We start from the raw sequence: 26,058 nt of genomic DNA, 5'->3' as shown, positions 1-26,058 counted from the left end.
GTTGCGTCAAACAGCAGACCACGGCCCTTACTCAAACATTCCCTGATATTTTTCTGAAGAAAATACATTATGTTATTAATAAAAAATACTGAAATCAATGAAAAAAAAATTTTTTTATATGTGATTGAAAAAATTCTCATTTTTTATTTAACACCCGTTAGAATGATACACAGCAGCTGAATTCGACCGCAGACCCCATTTTGGATTCCAGGTTGGCGACTTCCGGTTCCTGGGAAACAGCCGAAAATGAACGAATAACACCCAATATGGGAATCATTTCAAACGATATGTTACTTGACTTTGATCATATCCTATGGCCGATTCGTCGTGCATTTGCATACTTTTAACACATCGCAAGGAATCAATGAATTTGGAAAGTACGATACCACATTTCAATTATGTTGAGGCCACAAATATCGATCTAAGCGAGTATAGTCTTTGAATTTCTTTTCGTTCCATAACTTTTGAGCCACAAATCAAATTGTTATGTAGTTTGTTAGTTGTAAGTTTGAGATATGACTCGTTCGTATGACACTAGTTCTGTTCAAATAAGTCATGTAATCTTTGAGTTAATAGACTTTCGTTGTTTTTTCAACAATTTAATACATAACGGTTGCTTAAGCTCGATTATAATCAAATGAAATGGGAACGTATAGGGCAGCCAAACTTCGAAACCACGTGTTCAATCATAATTCATCAGTTAACCCTTAACTAGCCCACTTATCTGATAATAATATTGATCAAATTGGTTGTGTAGTTTCTGAGATAATGAAGTTTCGTGATTTTCACATTTCGGTACATTACAGACGACGTTACAGTTCGATTAGAGTAAAATGCAATAGAGTGCTATGAGGTAGCTAGACTTATTAATTGACACTAATTTTGTGGAAATCGGTTCAGCCGTCTCTGAGAAAAGTGAGTGAGTCCAAGTAGTCTTCGGAATATGTTCCTCTTCATAGCTGGATTTCACATTTCCAAACATAACAGGCAAAGTAATAGTCCGATTGCAAAACAAATCAATAGGGTCTTTTGGGGCAACTAGACCTTTCATTCGACACTGATTTAATGAAAATCGGTTCAGCCATCTCTGAGAAACATGAGTGAGATTAAATAGTCTTCAGAACACGTTTCTCTACGTAACTTTTGAACCACAAGTTCAATCTTTATAAAATTCGAAAGGGTTTTTCAGGTAACCCGTTCATTTAAAACCAATTTTGTTCAAATCGGTTATGTGGTTTTAGAGATGTTTCATGATTTTTACATTTTGATACATAATCTCTAAACTAGAAAACCGATTACAATAAAATTGAATAGGGTCTTATGGGACAACAAGACCTTTCATTTGCAATTAATTTCATGAGAATCGGTCCAGCCATCTCTGAGAAAAGTAAGTGAGAATAAAAATCTGCACATACACACACACATACAGAAAATGCTCAGCTCGTCGAGTGATATATGCCGTTCGACCCTTCGGAGCACTTTTATACTTTCGGTTTTGCAAGTGATTGCTATACCTTTCTAGGAGAAAGGCAAAAATGCACCAAAGGATCTGAGTACACCATTCGATTTGTTATAACGTCCTGAATCTCTGGTCAAAATTTCGAAATCGTCGTACTGCACATTTTTGAGTAATGCCCTTCGGAAGTCGTAAAGTACAAAAAAGTGCTATGAAAACAACGAAATACTTACTGTAAAGTACCTTTTTCAACTATCATTTTATGAAATAATTTCCAAAATAGTTTCTACACATTCCAAATATGGGTCATTCCATACGAAGTGTACATACCACTTGGACACGACCATCACAAAGTTTGCTCAATGTTGGGAGAATTATTCATCTACTGTCACTTTGGAAAAATCCCAAATTTGGTGTCAATTGGAATACCCCCGGCTCTGTGGGACCCCCCCCTGCAAAGTCACGCATTTTTTGTTGAAATTTTTTTTTATTTTTCTTACAATTCATAGACGTAAGATGTCCGAAAAATACAGATAAATGATTTTTGATGAAAATAAACCAAGGAATCCAGAAAAAATATAAGTTTTGACCGGAAGTGTTGCCAGATAAATTATTTTTGTATTTGAAAACTAAATTTACAAATGCAGCCATTTTGATTTTACATTTGAGAAATTCATCGTGTTCCTTGGAAAATTTCACATTTACCTGGTTTGTGTACATAGACCACTCTGTTCCGAAACGATTCTAGGAGTCCAGTGAATAAATATATCCTTAATATATATATATATATATATATATATATATATATATATATATATATATATATATATATATATATATATATATATATATATATATATATATATATATATTTGTATATATATATATATATATTTGTATATATATATATATATATATATATATATATATATATATATATATATATATATATATATATATATATATATATATATATATATATATATATATATATATATATATATATATATATATATATATATATATATATATATATATATATATATATATATATATATATATATATATATATATATATATATATATATATATATATATATATATATATTACTAAGTCGACCATTCTGAAAGAAGCGCAATAAAATACATAGAAACTTTTCACATAAAGTGTATCACTACAATCAAATTTGAGGATGCTATTAATTTAGAGCACGAAATCAGCGAAATAAAACACTGTGCGACGTGGCGGTGGTGATGGACGATGAGACTTTTCTCACCCCGGATGGCAACGACTGACAGGGCGCGACGTATTTTACTTCCTCCACGAAGAAAGTGAGCTTCGAGGTGAAGTTCATTTTTCAGTAAGTTCCTCAAGAAGGAGCCGCTATGGGTGATAATTAGCGGGGATGCGGGGATGTCAAAGCCGCTCTTCTTTTGCTACGAGCTGGCCGTGAACGGGGAAATTTATAGTACGCAGTGCCTGCCAGATGTTGCGTCGTTTATCAAGAAATACTGTCAAGGTGAAGATGCGAATCTGGCGTCGAGGTACTCGAAGCGACCGTTGGAGGAGTCGGAGCAACTGAATATCGATAAGTTATTCAATTCGGTGAACCAGCCCAACCTTTTTTCCCAGCAGCGTCCCATCGAGGATTTCTGAGTAAACCTGAAGCGTAAGATCTACTATAACAATTTGGTCGCAAACACTGAGGAGGAAATGATAAACAACGAAGAATGAACTCAAAAACATGCCTACACGCATGTTTTCGTCCGCAATGGCGTTTGTTCCAGTTAACTGCCTAAGGATCAAAATAACTGTCCTAGAAAACCATTTCTGTGAATTTTAGTGCCCCTAGCCATTACCAAAACGCATCAACTTACGTGAGCGTTCGCATAGTAATTGCTCGCCGTGTTCGTCGCTTCAACGTTATGTTTCCCAGAGAACTCTAGTGTTGGTGAAACGGGCTTCCAAACTGCCAGTCTTGGCAAGTATTCACTGTTTAACAGCGTTTCTCGACCTGACGCACTCTCCATTCCCAGGATTGCCGCTACACCTCCTCAACTTTTGATATATTATCAAAATGTTGGTGGCATCAACTCTCGTGTGATAGATTACCAACTGGCGTGCAACGATGCGTGCTACGACATCTATGCCTTCACAGAAACATGGCTCAACGACAACACAATCTCCACTCTACTTTTTGATGATTCATTCACGGTCTACCGTCAAGATCGATCATCGACTAACAGCAATAAGCGCTCAGCTGGTGGTGTTTTGTTGGCTGTGAGGTCCTGTTACGAGTCTCGTATATTGAATCCTCCCGAGGGATCAACAGTTGAACATCTGTGGGTGGCGATTACTAGCTCCGAAGTTACGTACTTCATTTGCATCGTATATATTCCACCAGATCGCGTGAATGATAGCAGCCTTATTGAGCAGCATCTACGTTCGCTCGAATGGATTGTCTCCCAGATGGGTGCCAGAGATAACATCGTAATTCTTGGCGACTTCAACATGCGTGAAATCTCCTGGGTGCCAGACATGGCTTCCTCTTCCCGAATCCTGGTCACTCCTCGTTTAGGCCGGCCTCAATCAATTTGCTCGATGGCTACTGTACAGCAGGTCTTAAACAGGGCAATGAGATTCAAAACAGCAACAGACGTACCCTTGATCTTTGCTTTATCAGCGAGGAAATAGGCTCAGATTGCTCAGTCTCCCGCGCTCCTGTGCTTCTCGTAAAAGAATGCAGACACCATCCTCCTCTTCCAATGACATTGGCAGTAAACCTGAAAAATAGTTTCAATGAAGTTATTGATAGCGTGATGTACGATTTCGGTAGAGGTAACTATGACGAGATGAACGCGTTCCTTGCAAGTATTAATTGGGAGGAGACATTCTGTGATACTGATGCTAATTCGGCGGCATCAACTCTGTCTAGCATCTTGCTATATGCCATCGATCAATTCGTGCCACGTGAAAATCGTCGGAAACCTGTCAAACCCGCCTGGTCAAATCCACAATTGAGAATTCTTAAGAGAATTAAAAGATCCGCACTCAGAAAACACAGCAAGCATCGCACTGAGCAAACCAGAGCCCGCTACGTCCATGCGAACAATGAATATAGAGAACTGAACCAGCGTTTGCACAACACTCATCTTGGCCGACTTCAGCAACGCCTCAGGTCTAACCCGAGAAACTTCTGGTATCATGTCAACGAACAAAGGAAAGAATCTGGACTGCCTTCGTGCATGACCAACGGTACAAACGAAGCGGATTCAATCCCCGGTATCGCAAACCTCTTTCGTTCGCAGTTTAGCAGCGTATTTACTAGAGAGACCCTAAGTGCTGAAGATATCGTTACTGCCGCTAATAACGTACTCGCAACTCCGCTAACAACTGTATTTAATCTGTCGTTATCATCTGGTATTTTTCCTACTTGTTGGAAAGATTCTTTTGTTTTTCCTGTACACAAGAAAGGCTGCAAACGCACGGTTTCAAACTATCGCGGTATAGCAGCATTGTGCGCTACCTCTAAGCTTTTCGAGATTATTGTTCTTGAAACATTATTCTCAAGGTACTCGCATAACATTTCGCCGGAACAGCATGGCTTTATGCCTAAGAGATCAACTACAACCAATTTAGCCACTTTCACGTCATTTATCATACGAGAAATAGAAAATGGACATCAGATAGACGCCATCTATACCGATCTCTCCGCTGCTTTTGACAAAATGAACCACGAAATAGCCCTGGCGAAGTTTGACCGTATGGGCATCGACAATAGCTTGCTGACCTGGTTGCGTTCTTACCTTATCGGCCGGAACATGTCGGTGAAGATTGGTGATTTTATTTCATCGCCAATTTCTGTCTCATCTGGAGTGCCTCAGGGGAGCCATCTCGGCCCTTTCCTCTTTCTTCTTTACATGAATGACGTAAACAACACTCTCAAATGTTTCAAGCTATCGTACGCTGACGACCTTAAGTTATTTCTCGTCATAAAGGATCACGCTGATGCTTTCTTCCTACAACAACAACTGGAGTTGTTTGGTGCTTGGTGCTGCATCAACCGGATGTCTCTTAATGTGACTAAATGCTCAGCAATCTCGTTTGGCCGTAAGCGCACTCTTCTCCATCACAACTATTCGCTATTCGGTACTGAGCTAAAGCGTGAGACGACAGTAGAAGATTTGGGAGTGCTGCTGGATTCAAAACTGAGCTTCAAGGAACACGTTTCGCACGTCGTTTCCAAGGCATCGTCCCAGTTAGGCTTCATTCTTCGATTTTCAAAAAAATTCCACGACATTTATTGCCTAAAGGCACTATTCTGCGCTCTTGTACGTCCAGTACTCGAATATGCTGCGGTAATCTGGTCTCCCTATTACCAAAACGACACACATAGGATTGAAACCGTTCAAAGGAAATTCGTTCGCTTCGCCTTGCGTAAACTCCCTTGGCGCGACCCCTTCAACTTACCTAGGTATGCCGATCGCTGCAAACTCAGCAAACTCATCAACCTAGAGCTGTTAGAAGCGAGACGAAATGTAGCTAAAGCTTGCTTTGTTGGCGATCTACTGCAGGGAAACATCGACTGTCACACTCTTTTGGGTCTACTTGACATCAACACACGGCGCCGTGATACTCGCTCACACACTTTTCTGCACATTCAGCCCTCGAGGACTAATTACGGACTAAATGAACCAATGCGCAGTATGTCCCGTGTGTTTAATCGTTGCTATGCTGTTTTCGATTTAAATGTCTCTCGTGTTAGCAATAAGAATAGCTTTAAGACAATTTTCTGTTAGCTTAATTGTACTGTTAGTTTATCTCAATCTGTCATTGGGGTAAAAATTTTATCTGTTGACATCAAATATAATAATAATAATAATAATAATAACTCATTTAAGTGTCTGAAAAAATGTTAGTGACGGGGGACACTAGAATTACTAGGAATTGCTTGAGCTTTAGGGCCACACCTGTGTTGACCAGTGTTACATTCTATGAGAAATTTATCAAACTCAATTATCTGTCTTAGTTTTTTATCACCATCCGGAAAAAGTCCACTGTTTTAATGCTTCTTATTCATATTTGCTTCTGAGACTGTTGTATAGATTTTCTTAAAAATCTGAAAATATTAGAAGGTGGAATTAATTTGTAACGTGTAACAAGAGATGACGTTTCGTAACTACTGAGTTCCGCTAGACATAATATATTATGAATTGCGGCAACTGAGCGAAATTATTAATAAGAACTTCTAAAATGTAAATTGAGGCATTTGAACCGAAAATTAAAGAATTCCAGAATCGACACACCAAAGTGTTCAGCTTTTGTTACAATTTTTAATTGAGCACCAAGAATTTCACTACCTTAAAAACCAAAAACGAGCAGATACAGTGCAAAAGTGTAGTTCTCGTGTAGTAACACCGCAAACACGAATTCGACGTTATATACGGTAGAATCGGCTCATTGCAATAATTTCATGACATTTAATTAAAAAAAAACAACACAAAATAAATTTTTACTTTATTTCAAGACTAGCACTACTTAGAATTCCAGTTTAAGTTATTAATGGTAAACGATACTGGTAAGTTTCATCCCACGAAACTCTGTTTCAAAATAAACCCAGAATGTCCTAAAAAGATGAAAAAATGGGGTTCCAGCACGCACAACATGCTCATGATAAGTTTATCATAGGCCCTAAAAGGTTATGTGAGAGTAGGATGTTTTCATATTGAAAGTTTTCGTTTAATTTGAAATAGGATTTTTAACGTATTTTTAAAATAAGTTTTCATCATAACTAGCAAAGGACGATAGGGGCCGTTCAATAACAACGTAAGCATATTTTTACACTTTTTCAACCTCCCTTCCCTACCTTGTAAGACATCGTAAGATTTTTCGATACCCCCCCTCCCCCTAGTAAGATCTTGCTGCCTGAATATATAGATTTTTATATTAGTTTCATCATCCTGAAGCAAGCACAATACTTTGTTTCCTCTTATGTCCTTAATTCGAGTTAATCGTCCTTCCGTAATTTTCTTTTTATGAATTTCACCGTCCGCTCTTTCATGAACATGGTTATTTGAACAGCTGCTTTACAATCTTTTTCTTACGTGAGATAATCAGTTCGCTCCCCTCTCTCCCTTGTAGGATAGCGTAAGGAAATTTCACAACCCCCCTCTCCCCCTATTTGCTTACGTAATTATTGAACGGACCCTTGAAGCCACACTGAGTAACCGCAAAAAAGGCCCAATACTAGATATTCGCTGTGATGCTGTTCTTCATTCGTTGCATGCCGAATCAGAGACGAGCAACAAGCACCAAGTGAGTGTTAGGCTTCATCTTTAACACTGTGCGTGCTTTACCAAGTTTGTTGTTATCAGTACCAGCATGTTTTCCTTCAAGACATCAATTTTAACCATTATGTACTCAGCAGAGTACCCGGGTACCTTTTCAGACTTTATTGCTTCCAAAAACAAGGATAACCTCAACTCAGCCAGCTGAAACTTATGGGATGCTCCTAACTAGTGGAAATAAACCATTTTCCATCATCAGACTGTTTATAGCAGCAGGGGGGGTTGACAGGGGGCTTTGAATTTTTTTACCCCATAAGTACTCGGCAGGGTACCCGGGTACCAACAAAATGAAATGCTTCTTGCTTTTTCATTTCCTAACCGAATTTAAGACTGACATGAACCTGTGACCACATTTGGTTCCTGTAAATCCGGATCTTCAGCCGCATGTTCTGGTGAGACAAAATCAGTACAATTATCAAAAAAAAAACGAACAACATTGGTATCAAAATTCATTGAATCATTCCAGAAATTGATTTTCATTCATTTCGAGTCTATCTGATAAGTCATCCGAAAAGACCAGTTCGGAGCAGATTCCCGATTTTGAACATGGTCCCGAAGATCCGGATTTATGGGAACCACATGGGGATCAATGGCTCTTAAGGTCCCGTATACTGAAAATAGACAAATTTTCCAATCTTTTGTCGGGTCAAGATCGAAAAGCGGTCAAGAATTGAAGAAGTAAGAAGCATTTCATTTTGGTGGGTACCCGTGTACCCTGCCGAGTACTTACGTGTGTTAAAATTGCCGATTACAAAACGGTTAACGGATTCGTCCTCAAGCTTTATCCTTTATTTCACGAACTTTGGAAAAAAAATTTTACTTTCAGGCTAGGTTTTCAGTGTTTTCTCTTCGAAGGAGATGCTTATGGTAGTATTTCGCAGATGCTGAAATAATTTGCTAGGTTTTCCATGAATTCTACAAAATGTTATCATTGTTACCATGGACTGAATGAAAAATATTCTTGGCCATATCGACATTTTCTTTTGTTTTCAGTATATCTCGCTAGTTATTTTATTATTTATTTTATATTCATCTCATAACCGAGAGACCGCAAATCAAATACATCCATGGTTTTATTATAACCATATGTGATGCCGAAGAAGCAGCTTTGAATACGAAAGAAATTTTTCTAACTAACAGGAATACCAGCTAACAGCTGGGCCGTCATTGTTGTACTAAACTTTGTCATGAAACTTTTGATGCTATTCGGAAAATACATACTCCGAAAAAATTTTCAGAAGAATTTTCACGGTGTAAGAAAAATAAAAGAAATCAAAAACTTGTTTTTTACCTACAGTTTTTTTGGGAAAAAATACACTGCTTGGAGAAAAATCAAGGACCAGCAAACAGATCAGTTTTGAGTTACTAATTGAATTCCCCGATTTGTTTTACAGAACACTGTATTATTTACAGTGAAATGAATTTTATTACCACGCTTATTTTCCGGCTGCAAAAGCTTTACTTGTTAATGCGATGGGAGACTCAGCTACGCTAGGCTTACGCCTTGCAGCGAATTCAATTCCGCATCCAGTGTCTCATGTTTCTTTTTCACATTTACAACAACCTTTGAATTGGTTTTGAAAATTTTTGTTTGTGAGATTAAAAATTTTCCAGAAAATTGTTTTAGGGGCCATTCACATACCACGTGGACAGATTTTTAACGATTTTGACCCCCCTCCCTCTCCGTGGACAACTGCCATATATAAATTCTAAAAAATTTGTATGGACTGTGGACATTAGCCAACCCCCCCCCCCCCCAAAGCTGTCCACGTGGTATGTGGATGGCCCCTTACGTTGTCTAGGAATATATAGAAAAATACAAATAACAAATAACATGATTCATTGAAACTGGCATAGTCGATTTTAATGCTTTCTATAGAATTTGAAAACTTTTGTTGTGTCGATAATTAAAGATTAAAATTAGATAAGTAAATTCCAAAGTTGTTGATAAAAAAGTGTTCCACATATTCAAAGTTCACATTTTGTGCGTCTTGTTGTTCTTAGGTCTATTAGGTTCTATTAAAAAAAAACTCCACTGGTTTTCTAAGTTAGTCCATATTGAACTGGCCTAGTGAGGAAAAATTATCAGGCTATCTCTATAATTCTGCTAGCTTTAAAAGTCTTTTCCAGTTCGATCATAAAAAGCTTTGAGTGATAATGAAACCTATAGGAAAACTTGACGTATGTTGACGTGGGATGTGCGACGAAAACAAACCATATCCGCGTAAAGTGCAAAGATATAAGAACCCTGCCTAGGGTGACGCCACATAAAACGATGCCGGAAGACTACACCAATGCTCCAGGGGTTCTCATAAATACCCACTTTTATGATTTGACGGCGTACGATGACAACGATGTAGAACAGTAAATCAAGACATCAAACGGGATGAAACGAATTCGTTCTGCGGGCTCACTGATTTGAGTAAAGTTGTCGGTGCTCAAGATGATGAAGAACCTTGCTAAACGATAAAGTTAAAAACGAGGTCAAACAAATATTTGGTCTGCATGGTTAATAACGTTTTCAATTGAAAATTTCCTAATGGCAAATTATAGCAATAACACAGATTTGTATACGATGGAGTCGAACAATGGCATAAAAAGTTATATTTGTCAAATAACAGCCAAAATGAGTTAACCAACAAGTTTTGCAATTATCGTAAACATTTATTTTAAATTCAAGCTATTCCACCCAGGCGCCCGTAAACGATTGTGCTAGAGATGAGATTCTTGAGACGCATCGGTTTTTGCTCATTTTCACACCCAGCATTCTAATGAAGATTGGTGGCTGAGAGACCCTTTTCCCATCTGTCTATTACTGTGGAACTAGCTCAGAGAGCGTTCTTTCTGGACCATCTGTAAGACCAAGAGTTTCCTCGTGGTTTGGCTACCGAAGAGTGAGAAGAGCCAGATAGTACAACCGCGTGGAAATGTTGTGTCGTAGTGTCGGCAGCTATTTGTACTCAGTTTTCCACCTTTTCCTCGCTCTAACTCTCCTCTCTCCTAGCAATCAGCCGTTCCGTCAGTTGGTGTGTTTCAGTTCCAAAACAAAATACCGCTTGGAAAATTGAACCCGCTTCAGTCGGTGTTCAGTCGCATCAGTCGTCGGATGCTAGTCACTCGGGAAAATTTTTGGGTGATTCGAAATTCTCAGAAAATAAAATTATTCTTGCATTTGCCCTGGAAGCACCAACACGCATGCTGTAGGAGGCAATGATAAAGTTTGTGTTTGGTGATGTCTAAGTTTCACTTGTCTCACTTCTAAGGCTAGCACCTAGTGATAAGTGTTGACTTTCTAAGAGCGGAGAGGTACGGTATGTGACTTCATACAGGTTTAATTTGTGAAAATACAGTGGATCTAATTGGGAAAGTTTCGGGGCTTATAAATCACCTGAAATAATGGAAGTGCTCACGACGGGTCGCTGCGGGTTGCGATATTCAAATTTGCGCAAAATTACTGTGAAGATTTTGTGAATTTCGGTCAATTAATATAAATTAGTTAGAGGTGAAATGGAGCTGCTGTTTATAGGATAGAGTTTTGTTAACACAAATATTTAATGCAGCAGTAAATGTTGATACTTATCGCTTGTGATATGGAAAAGTAATTGAGTGCAGTATAATGCATGGAAGTGCTACCAATCATACTACATTGAATATTGATAAGCAGATAAGACTCCACCCACTCGATTTAATATATATCGTCAGCTACCTGCGACATCGGCAGAATCCTTATCGCCAATAGAATCCTTACACATGTTGTATTGTGATAAACATATCGTGATTTGTGTAGGCAAAGTAGAAGCCAAAGCCAAATTGGAATCTTACTTGCTATCCATCCAATTTGTGTTGTCGTGAAAAACAGCTGGCGGGCAGACACCTTACCACCGATAGACAGTGCTATGGTGTAAAAACTTTTTATGAAGAGCGATATGTTATAAACATACCTAAAAAACAAAATAAAAAAAAAATACAGGTACTTGTGGGAAATTTCCTAGATAAACAATTACCTGATGATAGGTAAAACGAGTGATGATAAGGTGAAAATCGGCCAACGTATTGAAAAGCTTTGCGATTGGAAGTCTATAGCTGGCACAGCGTTTTCTTTTTCTCCGTATCAAACAAATGAGATCTGGATAAAAGTTGAGGCGGCGCAAAAACGGTGTCTACGTGTTCCGGTGAATTATCGTTAAAACCGAACCTAAATGGTTGGAAAAAGGTGCGTGAGTATGACTGTTGACTATTTTTCCGATTACCTGTTAAAGCTAACAGAAATTTGTGCAATTTATACATCCTACGAAATTAAACATTTTGTGGAACGGTTAAAGTACCTATAACTTGAATTGTCTCTACTTAAAAATTAAAATATTGTGCTAAATTGTTGAAATTCAAATCAATTAAGAACTATAATAATGCTAAGAACCCAAATCATTATTCCACAAAATCACAAGGTTCCACAAAATATTGATGTGGTTTCGCATTGTTCAACCTTTGGGTGTACATTTGACGTAATCCACGTTGGAGTAGCTCACGGAATCTTGTTCAAAACTCATGGAACAAAATTCTTCAACAAAAATCAATTTATAGTAAGCCGTTAGCAAGAGTTCATCTGATCTAAGTTTAGCGAATAACGTTTATCGATCAGCGGTACTTTATATTTTGGTTAGCTGGTTAATCCCCCAGCTATTCTACTTAGCCAATGCGAGATTTTTAGCGTTGGTTTATACACGTACGAGCTATCACACGTCTCTTAACAACTTTACGCAGTGCTAGGATGTTAAATTGGTGGTCCTCAATTGTTTCAAAAGTACGTGACTTGTTTCAACTGTTTTTAGTGGTGCCAACCTACAAGGCTCTTGCAGAAGGGCCAATGCAGTTTCGCTGTTTTAAGCTCAAACTCTCTTGGAGTATTCACCTGTGTGGCCACTAGTAAGGAAGTCTATGATATAGTATTACACACATTAATTTTCGTATTGCAAAAGGGTGACTGATATCTTCAATCAGCATGTGACTATAAGTGTTAAGTATACTTTCCTGTTAGTTATTTGCTTTCAAGTTCTAGCACTAGATTGTTCGGTAGTTCAACATTTTCTTATCAGGTTTCTTTGTGTGAGAAATTAAACTAGATTTATAGATAATTATTGGGTTAAACAACTATTCTATTGCAAATGCCTATGTTAGTTGTTATCTCATATTATTTGTCAAAAAAAGCGCTGGTTTCATCTCATATTTCCGAGATACTTTAGTTTACAACCTAGTGAACACCATTGGTTAACTCACTTTTTTAAGTAGAACTTCGTTCGAGAAATACTACGGGTAGAAATATAAAAAACTAAGAATGCGACTATTACAAACGGTCTGGCTGTACGCGTTACTGACATTATTTAGAGATTCATAAAATGTGTTAATCGACGAGTTGTTTTTTTCGAAAGAACCCCTGTAGTTTTAATAAAATACAGGTTCCTCATCTGACGGACTTCCCTTATTCACTGAGTTTCGCATTATCCTCTATTTTCCTTTTTTCCATTACTTAATACAAAGCACAAATCACAATAAACGTTTTATTACCTCTCACTTCTGATGTTGTCTTTTGTTGGTGTCAAGATAATAATTGCAATTGTTGTCACCCGACTACGCTTAGTCCTAAGGCGACGGTTTTTTTTCGCCATAGTTTACCACTCCCATTGCAATGTCAAACAATTTTAATAAACAACACCTTTGCCTGTGTATGCCGCCAAATAAAATGTATTCAAGCCAATCTCTAAAGCCATACTGCGGACGGCCTGAACTCCAAACTACTGGTGTGTAATATGATATCACTTCCAGCAAAATAAATTTGATACGGCTGCCGAGAATAAAGACGTGAAAATAAAAAAGGAAACACATCAAGGAGCTGGTATGGGCCTGGTAGTCTATATTTATATTTTTTTTTTGAACTCCCGTCACGTAATTGTGGTGATAAACTTTTTATACAGAAAATGTTTGTTTCGTTGCGAAGAGTGAAAAAGTATGACAATGTACACAGAAAAGGTTTTACGTAGCAAAAAACCTAAAGTTTCTTCAAAGGAATTGGAAATTCCCACTTTGTTGCCGCGATTAGTCTCACTTCAATCTGCTGTTTGCTAAAAATGTCGTTCTGAGAATATACCGCACTGTGGCCAAAAATGCACAAAGTGGTTATTGAAGCGTGTATTTTTTATTGCTTCATTTACCCTTATCAATAAAACCAAAAATGCTAACCATTACGTATTTAGATGTTTACCGTACATGCTCATCACTCGTCCAGAGAATGCCATATTTTTCATACACAGGATTCAAATTGAGGTTTAATTTGTTTACGGGAAACATCATACTAACATTTGATAATATGTATCGTTCAACATTGTTAATATTACAGTATCCAAATTTTCGTGATGATACATTGACTAATTTGACGTCATATCACGACTTCCGAAATAAATCCCTTACGTTCACAGCTGAGTCATGTACACCAAACGTGACATCATTCCATTCCGCATTGTTGGTTAGGCTATATATTTTATTTGTATTCTGAAGCGTCGCTCTCGGATATCCTTCAAGCCTTGGCATCTCATCATCTGGGATGTTTTTTAAAAGTTCTCTTCCGATCTGGAATCACAACAGCAGATTAATTTAATTTATCTCGAGGGAAATTTTGAATTAACATTTCCAGGTAACGAAGTTAATTCCAATTTCCATGTCACTCCACCAGCTGTGCACGAGACAACGCTTTTTCGGGATGCGCTGTTTTGAACTCGTAAGTCAGCGTTTTTTCACGTTTCACTTTGACGTGCTCATTCAGCACTGTCATGTTGGGATATTGGGAAAAGTTCGTTACCTTAGACTTGCGTTGCGAGATCGTTGCTAAATGTGATAGAAATGGAAACAGCCATAAGCATTGAAACGAGTTTTCATGCAATGTTAACATCAATAACATCCTCTTTTGAACCATTTTCACTCTGAAAAATTGAATATTTGAAAGCAAAATGCCTTTATTATTCATTTATTGAAAAAGAAAAAAAACAAGCCAAAAATATTTCATCACCCAAATTTAAGAAAAATAAAATATCATATTAACGTTTTTTTTGGTAAACCACTGATATATTAGAATATTTTCAATGTGATAATTGTACGGACTACGTGTCATCACAAATCACCACAAGCATACTAAACAGGAGTTTCCAAAGCTGTTCCGTCATTGCAGCCCGCCAGTTTGTAGTAAAGTAAAGTGTTTTGCTACAGTATGTTGAAAAATTGGTTGCATGATAGATACAAAAATCGCGTGCGATATTTTGGTGTCTTGTCTAAAAACCAGAGGTAATTTGTTTGACAGACTACTGCTCTGGGTAGTAACCGTCTATTCGCATTCATAAAAAACTATGATACGGCAAAAATGGTAGCCCACTCCTGCTTCGGGGGATAGGCTAGAATAAAGTGTTGTTTTTTTGAATGCTCGGAATGTGCAGTTAGTCATTTTATAGCTGCATAGGCGATAAAAGAGGGCGAATCAGGATGTGACACAGTCGTTTTTGTAGTTATGAACATCATATGTGTACGTGATTTGTTGTTTTTGAACCAAAAAACCAAGGGCGATAGAGGATAGACAAAGTGACTATTTGGAGGAAAATATGTGTTCATATTTTACGTGTGTCATAAAACTTTAGATTTTTTTCTCTCTACTCATTTAAGGTCACACGAACTAGTACAATAAAAGAAAGTTGTCTATATATGCAAATTTGTTGAATTTATTAGATTCCTTTTGAAATCTCTAGACAAAAACTTATGATTTACCTACAAGCATATACAAGTATCCGTAATAATATATCTGAGAAAGTAAACGTGTTATTAAATTTAACAAAGCTTATAACTTTTAGTTTCAATATTTGCTATAACTTGAGAAAGGTTACAATGATTATAGTAATCTCGTTAACATTAATGCATAATTTTTCTTAAAGATAATGCAATTTTTTTATGTTTGATACGTTTTCATTTTTGGTTTTAAGAATTTAAATTGTAAAGTTACAAGGTGTTCTGTGAAGTTGTATTAAATTCGACAACAGATACGCCGAACCGGTTGGCTATTTGACATGAAAACGTTTCTCACCTTGAACCCCGCATCCTTTACAATTACCGCGTTCACCACCCTGAGTCTTCAACCTACCTGCAAAAGGTGCATACCACTTGAAGAGTCGATAAATTGAGCGGTGCCGGGTCCAATGAACCGTGAAGTTGTTGAAGTAAAAACAAAATTATTCCTCGCTATTTTAAATGAAATCTCTAGCTTTTGCGAAAACACGACTCATAGCTTTCCCTACTTTGCGTTGGCAATCCGTCAATTTACATCTTCGTGATAATTTAATCACTTTATCCTTCATCTTCTTTCTGCATTTTTTAATTCTCCAGAACCTTGAAATCAACTTGAATTGGAGACAAATGGGTGGGTTAAAATATATCAAAACAAACTGGTCCCTGTTTATTCTAACCGTTCAAACCACTTGCTCCAAAGACAGTTGTCGTCGTTGGTGGATCAGAGGAATGACAAATTTTCTTTTTGGTAGATACTTTTTCTAGTAGTACCGAGCACAAGAAATTCGCTCTGATGAAACTTTTGGTCACTATTTTAAATCAAACTGTTGTAAATTATGTACATTACACTGGACGACAAAAGCGAAAAATTACAAGAGTTGTATGCAAAACCACGACCGCAATGTTAACGTAGAACTACATAAGGTTGTTTGTTGCATTACTCACAGTAGATTTTATTGCCGAGAACTCAACAGCTGATAAATTCAGCGAACTGTTTTACAAGTTTTCGGTAGCATTTTCATGAACTTCGGCAGGCGAGATGTCATTACTTGCTAGTTCACGGTAAATCGATATATTTGCTGAATGTTCGTCGAAATTTATTTGCTGATATTTGTTGAAAAGTTCGCCGAGCTCGATCAGCTGTTGGAAAGTTTGCCGAGATGAATAAGGTGTGCTTGTATTGAATGTGTTTGAAATTTTTGTGCAAAAGAGGAGTTAAAGTACTACCGAATTTCAGTTTGTACACCCATCACTGAACAGGAATGAAATAAAAACTATACAACGCAAACAAGTTCAACAAGTGCATGCAGATTAAAATAAAATTTTACTTTTAATTCTAGCACAAAACGAGAATATATTGAATCTTCAATAAATTGTTTAATGTACTTATAAGGACAATTGTTGTTCAATTTCATGTCGGATATGATGTTGATCGCATTTGTGTGCTACCCCGACAGAGGGAGCTAAGGCACTTTTCTGATAACACAGTTGAAAGCTGTTTTCACATTGAAAATTTGATGGCCCATATATGTTGAATCCCAAGCAGCATCCCAAAACGTTTGTGTGTTGTCAAAATACGGCAACTTTTCATTAGATGAAGTGCCGGATAAGGTACCTACTACTGATGTTCCCCTGAACGCAGTTTTTTACTAGAGGAAGTGTCGTTGCACCAGCTGGCCTCGCAACTATCGCTGCAGATACCAATGCTGCTGCTGCTGCTATCCGTTTCCACAACTGCTGCTGCTACCCGTTGCCACAGCTACGGCCGCTATCCGCTGCCATTCCTATCCGCTGCACTGCTGCTGCTAAGTATGGACTGCTGTAGTCGCTTTTATATAGGCCAAATAGTACATTCCGGTTTACTATGTCTATAGTTCTGTCGACCGTGCTTGGGAAAGCAATCATACAACGACCAATCAGAGGTCGAATTTCAAGTGTTGACAAGGCTTGACAATTTTCAATGGTACAATAGTTCGAATAATAAGACTACAATTTTCTGCATTTGGGAGGATTCTTAGAAGATTTTCCAGTCGATTGCTGCAAGAACGAAGGATATCTAGCGAAAACCAACCGATTTATTAGCATTTAAAATTGGACATATTTTTCACTTTTCCGGTTTTACATTTTCATTTTACATCCCTAGGTAGCCGAACTTTCTGAAAGACGTAGTTCTACGTCAAAAATGCTGCCCGAAGGTTCAAAACAGTTGTTTTAGAAAGATTATAGTTTTTTACATTCTTGTGAAATTTGGTGTCTCTAGCCAGCGTAGAAATGCACCAGCTTACGTCAAAGTGTCACAAAGTAACTGCTCGTCGGATTCGTCACTTCAACGTTATGTTTACGAGAAAACTCATTCAAGTGTCTCAAATATGTTGGTGGCTAGGGGCATCAAAATTCACGAGAATGGTTAAAGAACTATATTCGTTTATTTTTTTTTCAGTTTGAGCGTTAGAACCACACCTTTGTTAACTAGTATTATACAACAAATGAGTGAAAGATTTTTAGTAATGTTCCAGAAAATTTACAAGGAAGAAGAATAAATATAATTTAGTTATACCGCAGGCTTTTACATCTCCATAAGAGAATACTTGGATATACTGTAATCTCATATCCTTATGAAATAAATTAGATATACTTTGTTTTTTTTTTCTCAATTTTAGTAAGCTACTGCGTCCACGTAAAAAACTAAATTAACTTCTTGTTTCATTTCATTTCATTTTATTTTCAAGTCAAGAAATGTTAAGTCAAATGATACCATATTGCGTCATTGGGTTGATTTGAGGGTAAACATGCACAACATTGTATTTTCATTGAATGTGGCCAAGTTAAATGCCCTGAGTGACGAAAAATGCAATCCCGAGGTTTTTTTATTTGAAAAAAAAAAAAACTTCTATAAATTTTCAATGAAACTCATAATTTCAACTTTACCTGACATTGAAAGGTAAATTTATACCATACACAACCACACGGGTCAGCAAAAATATGCCAATTACCAACATTTGCGCAATATAATAGATAATATCATCCGTGCACAACTGTACGGCATGATGGTACTGACGATTTTATATCACCCACAAATTGACTGTTCAATACACATGGGAGCAAAAAAAGTACGAGTCGAAAAAAATCACAAAAAGCAAATTTTCACAAAGAGCAAAAAATTCGGGGGCCCTCATACCGCTTGAACAGCTTCGCAGTTCCGGAGCGGTTCGCGCTCCGGAGCGGAAAGCAAACAAATCTTTGTTGCCGTGACTCGATTCTGCTTAGGGGCCATCCACATACCACGTCGTGGACAGCTTTAGGGGGGTATGTGTAATGTCCACGGTACATACAAATTTTTTATAATTTACATGAGCAGTTGTCCAGGGGGGGAGGGGTTAAAATCGTTTAAAATCTGTTCACGTCATGGGGGCCATACTCCACACTGAAGCTCGAGCGCACCAAAGCGCAATACAGAGCTTTCAAACAAGATATCGCTGAAGTTTTAGGCGATACGCATCACGAATTCAAAGTTCCTGCTAGCATTGTCAACGGCGAATGTCATATGAGTCACTTCCATACGACGTGACCACGAAAAGACACGAACTTGGACACGAACATCACAGATTTTGCTCAAAGTTGGGTGGAATAATTCATGTCAGTTTGGGAAAATGCCAATTTTAGTGTTGATTGGAATAACGTTTGCGGTAAAAAAAATGGACAAAAATTGCCGATTTTTCATTGGTTTACCTTTAATCGCACTGACGAAACTACTCATGCATCACCAATCACAGTAACCAATAAGTTAGCAAAAAAAAAAAATTACAGCTCTGTCAGTCAAACTCTAACTGTGATGGCGAAAAAAGTGAAGCTACTCCGTTCAGAAGTGTGCGCGTTCAAAGAACGGTACCCCACCGCGTCAAAAACGGACATCGTGCAGAACTTTGTGGACGCCGCATAGTGGGACCAAACTGAAAAAAGACGGACAAAAGTCTTTTTCGACGTTTTAGCATAGAGGTGTCTTCAGAGAAGTTTTCTAATATGCGATTTTAAATATTTTAAGATATTCGTTGAAAATGTTATTAAGGGGGTATTCAGTCAAAATAAAAGCAACAACATCTAGTTGCAAGATATCATATTCAAGTCTTCGGCAAAGTTGTAGTGCTATAAAATTTATGAATTTTTCTCGAAGACACTAAGTGTCTATATTGTAAAACCATTGAGTTATAGTTAAATTTCTGTCAACACCCCCTTAAAATCAATTTATTGAGTTTCTTGAGTTTGAATCGCGTTTAATCGAGTTGACATATTCTACAAAGTTGTTGACATCATCAAGATACACAACTTTTCTTAAGACTTCAATATCGTATATCGAATTGTTTGCTCAGAAAATTAGTGTTGAGCCAAAATTTTACTCATTTTTCGATTAATATATTTCAATGAGTGGCACTTTGTGGCAGCCAAAATAAGCATTATTTAATCAGTCGTTGTATACACTAGAAGTGTACGAAAAATCATGGCCGGGTATGATCGGGTATTATGGTTTTCCTAGCAATCTTTTCGATCATACCAATCACATTTCTGATGACCTTGTATACGGATTTCACACTAGCTCGACCAAATGTTGGCAGCAACCTCTCAGAACTCATTGTAACTTTGTAAGTCTGAAAGCCTTCCTAAACAAAGCAACTTTGCAAACATTTTTACTATAATTTATTTAGACTAACTGTTAAAAAGGTCTGAACATTTTATGTCTTTTGTATAATAAGGCATATCTAAATAATGGAGAGGAATAGAGAAAAGTTTTCGAGGGATGGCTTTTAAGAAACTGTCTGAATTTTCGTTAAAAAATATTGGAAAAATCGAATTTGAGATTGTATACTAAAAGAAGTTGATGTCAAAAGCAAAAAGTGATTTGATAAGAAAAAGGCCATTTTAAATTTCTTAACACATCGTTTTTATATAAAATTTTTTTTAAAATAGGCACTTTTAAGAAAAAAAAAAAACTTTTCCCCACAATTTTGTCGTGTCCTTGGAATGTTTTCAACATGAAACAATATTGGACATAATTTTTTTTGTTAGAAACACTTTTTTTCCTTAAAAGTGACCTTTTTGAAATGCTCAGAAGTTTATTGATAGTTAAATTTTTATATGAAAATTAAAGTTCAAAGAAATCTGAGCTGTTTTTTTTAAATAATTTTTTTGTTTTTTCAGAACCAGTTTTTTCAGTGTGTTGATTTTTGAATTTTTAATAAAATTTTAGGCAATTCCCTGCAAGTTATCTCTTGACAAGTTTTCTCTATAACTTACAATTATTTAGATATGTCCATTATAAAAAAGCTTTAAATTTTCATATCTTTGCATATAGTAGTGTAAAGTTATTTGCAAACTAGATTAGTTTAGAAATTGAAGCAAACAATTCGATATACGATATTGAAGTCTTAAGAAAAGTTGTATCTTGATGATATCAACAACTTTGTAGAATATGTCAACTCGATTAAACGCGATTCAAACTCAAGAAACTCAATAAATTGATTTTAAGGGGGTGTTGACAAAAAATTAACTATAGCTCAATGGTTTTACAATATAGCCACTTAGTGTCTTCGAGAAAAATTCATAAATTTTATATTTCTACAACTTTGCCGAAGATTTAAATTTGATATCTTGCAACTAGATGTTGTTGCTTTTATTTTGATTGAATACCCCCTTAATGATATTTTCAACGAATATCTTAAAATATTTTAAGTCGCATAGAAAACTTCTCTGAAGACACCTATATGGTAAAACGTCGAGAAAGACTTTTGTCCGTCTTTTTTCAGTTTGGTCCCACTGGCGCCGGATATACCCGTTCGATCAGAGCATCGAAAGAAAGCCCGGTTCCGGACGCCCAACGACCCTGAGCGACAAAAAGTTTCAAAGGATGTTGAAGAGGAAGACCGAGGGGAAAGTGGCTAAATCGCTGCGTGCATTTGGCCGGGAGGTTGGTGCATGCGATAAAACAGTGAAAAAGTATTTGGAGAACATGGACATACATGTCAGGAAGCGGCAGTCCCGTCCACTGGTCTCGGAGCTGCAGGCTATGACGCAGCGACAGCGGTTGAAGAAGATGGTCAAGTCGATTTTCCCGGCGAATCGCGACGTGGCAGTGGTGATGGACGACGAGACCTATCTCACCCTGGATGGCAACGATTAGCAGGGCACTTCGTATTTTACCTCCCCCACGAAGGAAGTGAGCACCGAGGTGAAATTTATTTCACACACCAAGTTCCCCAAGAAGGTGCCGCTATGACTGACAATCAGCGAGAAGGAAATATCAAAACCGGTCTTCTTTTGCTCTGGACTGGCCGTGAACGGGGAAATTTATAGTACGACGTGCCTGCCAGAAGTTGCGTTGTTAATCAAGAAATGCCATAAGGGCGAAGAAACGGTGTTCTGGCCAGATTTGGCGTCGGCCCACTACTCGAAGCGATCGTTGAAGGAGATGGAGCGGCTGACTATCGATGTGGTACCGAAGTTGGCGAATCCGCCCAACGACCCCAAACTGCGTCCCATCGAGGATTTCTGAGCGAACATGAAGCGCAAGATTTATTCCAATAATTTTGTTGCGAAAACGGAGGAGGAATTATTAAAAAAAAACGAAGAAAGAGCTTAAAAACATGCCTACACGCATGTTTTCGTCCGCCATGGCGAAAGTTCCGGTTAACTGCCGGAAGGCTTCACGCAAAGGCGTAGAATTTTTTTGCAAATAAGATAATACAATTACCATTAATGGGAAATTTATCAAACTCAATTATCTGTCTTAGTTTTTTTTTCATCACCATCTTAAAAAAGTCAATGTTTTTACCGCAAACGTTACCCCATGCTCTCTTCAACCCCTCTCATTCTTGCAGGATAACGCTTTTTTTTTCAAAACCACTTTTTTATATTTCCTACAATTTATAGACGTAAGACGTTCGAAAAATACTGGTAGGTGATTCTTAAAGAAGAAATTTTGTATTAAAAAACTAAGTTTGCATTTTTCGGCAAATGTATCCATTTTATTCAAAATTTGATAATTTCATTGTATTTTTCGAAAAATTTTACGTAAGAAACACTTATCACCCCGAGGTAATATGAGCCAATCTTAACAATAACATTTTTACGAAAATCGTTCTGAATTACCCAAATAATTTTTCTTACAATTTAAAGACGAAAGACGTTTGAAAAATACTGGTAGGTGACTTTCGAAGGAAATAAACCAAGAAATCCAAAAAAAATATTTTTGACCAGAGGTGTTGCCAGATAGATTATTTTTGTATCCAAAAACCAAATTTGTAATTTCAGGCAAATTCAGGTAATATATTTTAAATTTGATAATTTCAGAGTGTTCCTCGGAAAATTTTATGTGAGAAAATATCGCCCCTATATAATATATTGTAACATTTTTGTGGAAAAATTTTTAAATTTTTTAAATTTTCATTATTAGGTGTTTTTAACGTAAAATTTCCCGAGAAATACGCTGATACTGTTAAATTTAAAATAAAATCAGCTGCATTTGCCTAAAAATGCAAATTAATTTTTAAATACAAAAATGATCCATCTAGCAACACTTCCGGTCAAAAATATTGTTTTTTTTTGGATTCCTTGGTTAATTTCCTTCAAAAGTCACCTACCTGTATTTTACGGATGTCTTGCGTCTATGAATTGTAAGAAAAATTAATCAGGTAATTAAGAACGATTTTCGTAAAAATGTGATATCTCAAGGTTGGCTCATATTACCACGGGGTTGTAAGTGTTTTCCGAGAAATACTATCAAATTTAAAATAATACTAGTCGAATTCGCCGAAAAACGCAAATTCATTTTTGAAATAAAAAATAATCTATCTGATAACACTAGCGATCAAAAATAATATTTTTTCTGGTTTCCTTAGTTGAATTTCTTCAAAAATCTTCTATTAAAATTTCTCGGGCGTATTGCGTTTATGAATTGTAAAACAAAATAATTACGAAAATTACAACTATTTTCGTAAAAATGTTTTTTATCGAGGTTGGCCCCTCTGGGTGATGAGTGTACGAGTTACGTAAAATTTTCCTAGAAATACAAAGTAATCACCAAATTTAAAATAAAAATGGCTATATTTGTCGAAAAATGCAAATTTAGTTTTTAAGAACAAAAATAATCTACCTCGCAACGCTTTCTGTCAAAAATTATATTTCTCTGGATTCCTTGCTTTGTTTTTACTTCAAGAATCACCTATCAGTATTTCTTGGACGTCTACGTCTATAAATTGTAGGGATTAGAAAAAAGTGGTTTTGACAGAAAAAATGCGTGAATGACAGCAACATAAAGGGGGGGTTCACAGAGCAGGGGGTATGCCAATCGACACCAAAATTGGGATTTTCCAATGTGACATTAGATGAATAATTTCTTCAATTTTGTGCCTAGCGTAGTTGGTAGCGTCTCCGCCAACCACACTCGACGCCTGGGTTCGAATCCCAACGCCGACATAGGTGTCGATGGCTGTGGGGTGGCGTGATCCACTCACCACCAACCCAACTGGTCTAGATTCAATCCTAGCCGACACCGGGAGTTTTCTGAGTTAAAAAATCTCTGATATCACGCCTTCCATCGCATGAGGAAGTAAAGCCGTTGGCGCCGGTCCGTTAATAAACGGGTCGTAAGTTAGGGCCCTGGGTGGAGTCGCCTCCCCGGGCGTCGGTGATTGGCACAACAATAGTGCGGAACTAGACCGACGGAAAATAACCGAGAATGAAAAAAAATCCCCCAATTTTAGGCAGAAATCGGTGATGGTCGTGTTCAAGTGGCATGTACACTTCGTATGGAATGATCTGTTGTTTGAATGTTAGTTTTGAGTCGCGTAGCACTCCTCCTCCCAGATGGTCTCGAGGTACGATGCTGGCCTAACAAGCCAGTCGTCGTAGGTTGAGTCTCGGCTCGGGATAGACTGTTAGTGTCAGTAGGATCGTAGCGCTAGTCCTGCAATAGTCCTGTACACTAAACAGTTGGCTGCGAAGTCTGTGTATAACAAACAGAAGGTCAAGTTCCGAATCGGAATGTAGCACCAAGGCTCTGCTTTGCTCTTTAGCTACTCACTTGTCCTTGAGACAATTTGTGCATCGCACAGGTGTGTTTGATAATTTGTAGTTGAAATTCAGTGGACAGTGGAATTTAAACTTTCGCGAAATAGTCAGCCGGTCGAACATAGAATAAACCGGAAATAATAGGGTAGAAGTTGTATGTATGATGGCGTCACTTATTAAGGTGAATCTTGATCTAGTGTACTCTTCCCTACTAGCAAAAATATCCTTCCTGTGACCTTTGTCCCGTGTGAAAAAAAAATCGTGCAAAGAAAACACCGAAACAGCGGATACGGTTGGTCGTGAAGCATCTAAAAATCAAAGTTTTGCAATCAACGATACTTTAAGGCGAATTCAAGGGCAACGATGTCCTCATTCCGATAAAACTAATCATTTCGCACTATTTGCTCTTGAGTTCAAACATATCCATTATCTGATTCGCTATGAATCTGCAATGACTATAAACAAATCGCGATGTCAGTTTCTAAGTAAGTGTTATCAATTTTGAAATTCCCATACTTTCAATGCTTAAAATAAATTAAATAAAGACAACACAATGAGCGAGACAAAATTTTCCAAATCTGCTAGTAATATAGGTTTGCGCGAATTTTACAAAAAAAGTTCTATGCTTTCCTAAAAAAAATCTAGCTGCAGTGATTGTTTGAAATGTCTACATTCTTTACAAACTTTAGTGCAATCAAACTAGCGCAATTAGAAAATAAACAATTATAAATTTGACAAAATGATGATCGCAAGTGTCGCGATTGTATAAAATGTATTCAAAAAGCTTTATCTTGGCATCATCAAAAATCTAAATGAATTGGAAATTCAAGATAAGAAATAAAACGTTTAGTTTTTCAATGCATGAAAACAGAAGAGCCCGAGGCAGAAGAGTACCGAACTGGTAGGGACGATAACACATTCGACCTGTCAAAGTTCTCAACTACCCTACTTGAATAAAGTTCTCTAAGAAGTTCTCCCAAACTGTATTTCAATCTGCAGTGACAGTTTTTATATTTATACCTGTGCGTAACAATTGATAAACGACTTGCTTAAACTAACGAGTGTTGCTTCATTTCTGGTTATGTCTTTTCAGGTTAATACTTTGTTATGCCAATTCACTGATAGCATACTAGACATGGATGCGTAACGAAGAACTAGAAAAAATGAATAAAAATGCGAGTTAAGGATTTGGATATCATACTTCAGCAAAAAGCTACGCAGAGCTTTATGATTACCCTCTTCTACCACTACTTGGTACTACTACCAACATAGACTTCATTCATATTTTTTTATGATGAGAGTTCTCATCAGCTCCACACGCAAAATTTGGATGGTGCAAAACCACAGAAATATGATGATAGAATAAGTGATAGAAT

At 37.1% G+C, this 26,058-nt stretch overlaps 1 protein-coding gene across 4 annotated transcripts in view; it reads left to right on the top strand.

Annotated features, from left to right (window-relative positions):
• Positions 1-10,896: 10,896 nt before the first annotated feature.
• Positions 10,897-26,058, top strand: part of LOC129725966 (uncharacterized) — a 266,385-nt gene continuing 251,223 nt past the window's right edge. For all 4 annotated transcript variants that reach the window (XM_055682454.1, XM_055682456.1, XM_055682455.1 and 1 more), the window contains exon 1: positions 10,897-12,017. The gene's annotated coding sequence lies outside the window, so the exon portion shown is untranslated. The remainder of the gene's footprint in view (positions 12,018-26,058) is intronic.

Source organism: Wyeomyia smithii, chromosome 2 (assembly GCF_029784165.1).
Source record: "Wyeomyia smithii strain HCP4-BCI-WySm-NY-G18 chromosome 2, ASM2978416v1, whole genome shotgun sequence".
In the NCBI taxonomy this organism is placed as follows: domain Eukaryota; kingdom Metazoa; phylum Arthropoda; class Insecta; order Diptera; family Culicidae; genus Wyeomyia; species Wyeomyia smithii.
This window is presented reverse-complemented; position numbering and strand designations above follow the sequence as displayed.